The sequence below is a fragment of the Helianthus annuus genome, chromosome 10 (genome assembly GCF_002127325.2).
Source record: "Helianthus annuus cultivar XRQ/B chromosome 10, HanXRQr2.0-SUNRISE, whole genome shotgun sequence".
NCBI lineage: Eukaryota > Viridiplantae > Streptophyta > Magnoliopsida > Asterales > Asteraceae > Helianthus > Helianthus annuus.
In genome coordinates this window covers 113,731,224-113,738,581 of record NC_035442.2, presented here as the reverse complement: position 1 = coordinate 113,738,581, position 7,358 = coordinate 113,731,224, and the positions used below count along the sequence as shown (strand labels likewise).

Sequence of the window (7,358 nt, the reverse complement as noted above, 5' to 3'; positions counted from 1 at the left end):
ACCTTTTTCTGTCACGACCCCCGTGCCCGGTTTGACCCGGTCCAGGAGCCGCGGGACAGAAAATCCCGTGGTATTTATTTTCACAGCGGAAGTCTTATCAGGATCATTTTAAACTTGCAAATACCCAAGTATTATTTATTTATAATTCGGGATAAAACCCCGTAATTTACAGTGGAGAAATTTTATAATTTCTTTATTTTACAAACATGTTTATTTATTTATTTGAGCCACTACTTTAAGCTTCTGAGTGCTCCTGCGCACTTGTACTTGATTCAAAGTAGGTCACCTGAAACATGTTGTAAAATATTTTGTCAGCGGGGAAATACTGAGTGAATCATTCAGTTTAAGTAAAAAGTCACATTGTTATAAATTACAGTATTAAGAGGAATTACAATGTTTTCATCAAACAAATTTACAAGAATAGGTATTTGTCACTCGACCGTATCTGTGACTGTGGTCAAACCATTATTGGGTCCCGTCACCCCAATAGTGATGACTATCACTAAAGTGATAAAAATAGTAATGTGCACAATACCCCACATACCGGCTGCAATTTGGTGATTACATAAACTTAATCCCCACTACTAGAAAATAGACCTAATGCAACTTTTTAGAAGCAACCTTTTATAAAAAAGTTGCATTTAACTCTAATGCAACTTCGTAAATATAAAGGTTGCATTAGAAGATCTACTGTAACCTTTTTTCATAAAAAGTTGCAAAAATACTTGAAATTTGCAACTTTTTTATCTAAAAGTTGCAAATGTTACTAGAAATTGTAACATTTTTCTTGAAATGTTGCAAATTTGATTGAAATTGCAACTTTTTTAGAAAGGTTGTATTGTTGACATTTGAATACAACTCTTATTTTACAACTTACTTAAATAAAATATAAAATTATACAAATTATCCCAATATGATACAGATTGTCTAGCCTAATCACAAGCTTTTGTGCCTTTGTGGCCAATGAAATCAGTTATCCCTTCAAAATAGTTCGGCATCAAACAAACAATTCTATTTAAGTGGTAAAGTTTATGGGTTTCTCTTGATCTTTGAGCACAAATCCCATATGCATCCATCCTTGGCTCCTTGCGTATTTGTGATTTGAAGTGTGGTAAAATTTTCAACTTCCACTTAATTTTTAGTTATACATAAAAGTTATATAAAAAATTACACACTATGAATTATACTTTTTTTAACGACAATTTTGAATCACCGACGGACCGCTGGTGTAGAAAAAACCCTATTGTGAGAATCGAACCTAAAACCTAATGGTCCTAGAGCCATATCTCACCCCTAATATGCAAATAGACTATAATGTCATAGGCCACTAAGAATTATACTTAGTTATTAACGTTACCAAGAAACTTTAAAAATTATATAGTATATACAACGATGTTTATATTATAATATTTTTAAAATTTTATAAAGACCAAAAAATATAGTTAGTTATTAATATAACTAAGTTTTCTAAATAATTTTTCCTTGTACGAAGGACTATCGCAACGTGCGGGTCCTAAGTCGACTTGATTATTCTTTTCTATTATTTCCGATCCGGTTTAATCTTTACGCATCAATACACCGCAACGAGCATACGTAATTCAATGTTCACCTTTTGTTTCGTTTAACAATCTCGCCGCAAAACGCGATACTTAAAAGCTAGTTTTTAACGATAAATATATTGAAAAGCCCAAATTTTTCCCTCCTAGAATTTATGGTTTCCCACTTTCCCTCCCGTACCCGCTAAACCTTTATTCCCAATTTTTTTTCAATTTCCATCAAAATTTCTCCGGTTTTTGATTCCAAACCCTAACCGTGTCATTTCATTCCACAAACTTCTTTCCAGAGAAAGAAACTGCAGATTCCTTTTCCAAGTGAAGATGCATAAACCATTGACGAACAACATGCTTGTTCTTTACAATATGGAATCCGGACAACATGCTCACGAAATCCCCACTTAGTCCGACCACATTAAGCTCCAATCCATCAAGGTTTGAACTATTCTTACTCTCTTTTATGCACTTTTGCTTTCTACCTTCTTCATTATAGTTGATTAAATTGCAATCAGAGCTTTGGTATTGATAAAAGTTGTCTTCTAGGAGAGGTTGTAGGATTTTTTTAGTTATTGTTACATTTTGTATGGTACTCCATCCCGCCCCCAAAATTTCAATTTTGTGGTGGATTGACCTTGGTACTGTTCCAATCTCAACTTGATGCCATAATTTTAGGTTCTGGTGGTTTTTTTTTTTTTTTTTTTTTGCTTTGTTCAATCATGCACACCAAGTGTTTGATAAAATGTCGAAGTGAGATTTCTTTGAACAACACAAACTTATTTAATAAACAAGCATGTTTTGTACAGAAAGTGGTTCGTGTGTGCTGCATCTTTCTTTGTTTTTTTAAACAGTAAGGCAAAGTTTACTTGGTTACTTGCTTGATTTCTTGTTGCCACACATAAATGAAGTTTTGTATTTATTGATCAAAACAAGTCTTTTGTTGTCATGGTTTTAAGTCTTTTGACTTTTGGATATCTGAAGACTTTTAATGTGTTCATTCTCTTATGCTATTGTGGCAACTTCTTATTGGGTTTAGTATCATATATGTATTTTTCTATTGCGGTATGTTTTCATTAGACTCCCTCATCTTTGCCTTCACTCTTATCTAATTAAATGACTTGGAATGTTAGTGCATTTCTTCCAGGTAAATTTATTTTCTTGCAACTTGTTGAAGATTAGTAAATTCATGCATGATTTTATCATTTGAGTTCTATCTACTCTTTACATGACATTTTGATATCTAGCTTGAAGCCTCCTATGAACTGATGTAGTTCAGTAAAAGTATGCATGCATTATTTGGTTCTTGTTAACGAGGATGATGGGATATTTCAAGGTATCAATTTGTTGATCTTAAAGATTATTCTATTAAAACTAATTTTTATATTAATTTACTCATTTTTTCTTTTACATGTTGATGGATTAAATATGGAACTAGATGGTTTGGAAAATGTTGAGAATGAAGAGGATATTGTGAGATTTTAAGGTACGTATGTATGGTGATTTAAGTATGTCCGTTTGTTGTTTCAATATTTTTGTTATTGCTATTTGTTGATGGTATTTTATTTCATATGGCAAGATAACTGTTATTTTAGGCTGGTATAGGAAACTGCTGTAAACGAGAGAATACTTTATTCCTATTTGTATGGCTTGGTTTTAATAAGCGAAAAGCACACCGACGCGAGAAGGTCTAAACCAAGGCGCAAAGTGGTGCGCATATATATATAGAAAAAATGTCCCTTTTACACTAACCTTACCATATATATATATATGTATTTCATAAGCTTTTAGAATTCCCTAACCAAAATACAACAATAAATAAGGTTTATATATGTTTTAATATATAAATTATCTAAATGTACAACCTAAAAAGCCTAGTGTACAACATCCTGCGGCACAAAAAAGAGCATGTACATGAGGCGCGTGCGCGCCACTTGAAAGCGATGGCCTTTGCGCCTTAGGGAGCCTCGTGCTTAGGCGTGCTTTTTAAAACCAAGTTGTATGGTTAAGATATCAGGAAAAAGGCAGCCTCATCATAAACATTGTTGAATTTAATCCTACAAGTATATGTAAATTGGGTGTTTGTTGGAATTTAGATACACTTCAATTTTGTGCTACCTTAATATGGATTTAACTTATTTTTGCATGTATGTGTGTTTATATTAGCCATATTAATATTATGACCCTAGTTTTCAATTAGAAATATTTAACTTTTCTCTTCAGCCGATTTGAATAGACTTTTCCTTTGCCTACTTTTCAGTTTATGACCAAAGGTATTTAATTAAAATTATTTAATTATCAACTTGAAATATTAACATGGAGTAGATCCACATCTAAGTAATACAAAGGAGTTTACATAAGTAGGCTACTCTTTTAGTCCTCTAACGGTCAATCGATATAGCAAATAATTCCAAGGAACTAATCATTGTAGCCTAATAAATATGTGAAATATTCCAATAGAGATGACCCCAAATATAAATATAAGGGGGTTCGGGGCGTCTTCGGGGAGTTCAAGCGGGGAACGATTTTGCCGAAATGGGGGGTACCGCCATTAAGGCGGGGGATGAAATCGGGGAAGCAGTTGGGGGTGGAGGCACCGAAGAGAGGCGGAGGAGAGAGAGAGGAGAGAGGGAGAGGGGACCAATCAATGCTTTTCTTTTTTTTTTTTTTTTTAAAAAAAAAAAAACCAATTCACCTAAGAGGGGAGTGCCGCCATCAATTTAGGGTGTTAGGGGAGTTTAAGAGGGGAGTTGACGTGGCACACGAGGATTGGTTTGGCGTAAGAGAGGGGACTCACCTATTAGGTGAGCACCCCCTTCACCCTAAGAATAATGCCAACAAACTGCCCCAACTAAAAAGTAAACACACTAGTCTAATGAATCTGGTTCAGTAGTGCATCACTTTCTTAAGACATACCTTGATGATATAAGAAGAGTAGGCATTAGGATCTCACTTTGGTTGACCCATTTACAAAATAAGTGACCACCTCAGAAACACTAAAGACAAAATCCATCTATACATATAATCAAGTGCGCGTGGTTAACACAACAATTAATAGTCGTAGGTGGGAAACTATGATCCTACAATACTTATTTGATTGATAAGCAATCTGCACATAATGTTCATGTCACTGTAAATGGCAATCAAGTAAAGGTTGTAAGGTGGGTTGATCAAGCGGTTATGGTAACAAGTCAAAACAAGTATTTTTTAACATAGGGTAACACATACTAGGTCAATTTTTTAATATAGGTTATAACATACTAGGTCAGGTTGAGCTATGGGTGTTAATTAGGTTTTGGGTTCTTCGGGTTGGTTCCTTGTTTTTTTTTGACATAGGAAATCAACTCGAATAGTAAACCAACTATGAAATATGTAATTCGGTTTCGGGTTTGTTCGAGTCGGGCATATTGGTTGCTTTTTTCAAGTTTCAACAAGAAATTTTATGTTATATGGCTACTGGCTTGTTGGTGTTACTGAAATATATGGTTTATTGACTGTTGTTTTTCATAAGTGCTTTCTTTTTCTCTTTTGAAGACAAAATAAATGAAGAACTACAACCTTCAATCAGGAGCCTTGAAGTTGAAAAACACATAGTTGCTTGAAATGTGAAAAGAAAATGAAGACTACCAGCAAAGGAAAAAATTTGAGCTAGAAGCTACGCGGAAAGATTTTCACAGCCAACATGCAAACTCTGAAGCTACGATACGACGTATTGTGAAAAAACTACTATTAGAGTACTTTGGAATCTTAGAGATGAGTAGAAGGTTTACGTTACTTTTATTCATTGTAATTGACAACTATATTTTAATTACATTCTTACTTTGAGGTTGGATGTATGTTAAATTATGATATAAGATTAATTATTATATTTATGTTATTATTGTATTGGTGTAATTGAGATCCCATTTCATATAAATAGAAATTTTAGTAGTTCAAACAATGATACTATAGAGTTGCATTTGATTATAAAAAAGGTTGCATTTAAGTGCAACAAAGGTTGCATTCTAGTGTAGCGAAGGTTGCATTTGAGTATAAAAGAAGTTACATTTGATTATAAAAAAGGTTGCATTAGCATGTAAAAAGGTTGCATGTTAAAAAGGTTGCTTTTGGATGGTAAATGCAACCATTTAAAAAAAGTTGCATTATCTAACAAAAAGGTTGCATTAGGTCTAATGCAACTTCACCTAATGCAGCTTTTGATAAAAGGTTGCATTAGGCCTATTGCAACCTTTTCAAGGCCTAATGCAACTTTTTACTCAAGTTGCATTAGCTTCATTTTCGTGTAGTGCCCTGTAATTATAACTTTTGGAAAATAATTTGGAGTATTGTAAAACAGTTGATAAAAAGAGAATGACTCACATTGCAAGTTTAGACGGGCAGTACTTAGCCTACTGATAAGCTGAATAACCTAGTTTAACAATAATAACCACAACCAGGTTAGTAACTAATACAGCAGTTACGATAATTCACGAGATATAACCCTCACAACAAATGACAAAGTGCGATACTTAATATCCAGCGGATTCACAACGAATAACAGAGCATAGCTCAAATATCATGTTGGAATCACGACGAATAACAAAGTATAAACCCAGATCGAGCAGCACTTAAACACTCGTTGGATAGTTTTAATCGATCGGATATCAAATCGTAATAGCGATCGAGTTATTACCCGGTAATGTGGCAGCACCTCGTTACTATATGAAAATTATAATTTTTCACAGTAAACTTTCGTTTGAAAATGAAATTGAACGACACGGAATGAAAGCTCATGGGCTAGGCTATTTATAGCCTGAAAATGGTCCTGACGCGGCCCGCGTGGGATTACGCTTAGGCCTTACGCGGCCTGCATTGCCGCCTAATCTAGGCGTAGGCCTGATTAGTCATGGGCTAGGTTTAACAGGTGGCCCAAAACGTGGCCCGTTTGCGTTACCGGATAACTATGAGCTGGCGCGGCCCGCGTTAACTTACGTTTAGCTTGTACGCGGCCCGCCCGGACCCTGAATACTTATCCAGTTTAGTTATAAGTTTAAGCGGCCCGCGTGATATTGAGTTATATCTTACGCGGCCCGCCTAAACCCCAAAAATTTGATTTTACTTGATTTTTATGTAGGTTAGGGTTTTAGGGGTTCGGGTTTTCACATACAGATATTCTAGAGATGTTTTTGATGGTCCTTACATCCTCCCCACCTTAATAAAAATCTCGTCCTCGAGATTTATTGAAATAAGTGTGGATACTTGCGTTTCATCTCCGATTCCAGTTCCCAAGTATATTCAGGTCCTCTCTTTGAATCCCATTTAACCTTGACTAGCACTAGTCATTTATGTTTGAGAAACTTAATCTTTCTATCTTCTATTTGGAGTGGTCTCTCAACAAACTTCAATCTTTCATTTACCTGTACATCTTGGAGAGGTACTACCAGAGATTCGTCAGACATACATTTCTTGAGATTGGATACATGAAATACATAATGTACTCCAGATAATTCTTCTGGTAGTTGTAAACGGTAATCAACTGGTCCTATTCGTTGGATTACTTGGAATGGTCCTACGTATCTTGGACTTAGCTTTCCTTTCTTTCCAAATCGCACTACTCCTTTCCAAGGAGAAACCTTCAAAGTACCTTATCTCCGACTTGAAATTCTAACGGTTTATGACGGTTATCTGCATAGCTTTTCTGGCGATCCCTAGCGGTCTTTAGTCTTTCTTTAATTTGAGTGATCTTGTCGGTAGTTTCTTGTACGATCTCCGGTCCTGATAATTGACTTTCTCCTATTTCTGCCCAACAAACTGGAGTTCTACACTTGCGTC

The 7,358-nt window shown here is 35.1% G+C and overlaps 1 long non-coding RNA gene across 3 annotated transcripts; it reads left to right on the top strand.

Annotated features, from left to right (window-relative positions):
• The first annotated feature begins 1,719 nt into the window (after nucleotides 1-1,719).
• On the top strand, nucleotides 1,720-5,377 carry LOC110884743. Of its 3 annotated transcripts, none has more exons than XR_002561502.2 (4): nucleotides 1,720-1,988; nucleotides 2,795-2,883; nucleotides 2,986-3,033; nucleotides 5,082-5,377. It is a non-coding gene; the product is annotated as an uncharacterized LOC110884743 (long non-coding RNA). The 3 variants fall into 3 exon arrangements; XR_002561503.2 differs by having other exon boundaries at nucleotides 2,695-2,883; XR_004869041.1 differs by having other exon boundaries at nucleotides 2,681-2,883.
• The last annotated feature ends 1,981 nt before the right edge of the window (nucleotides 5,378-7,358 follow it).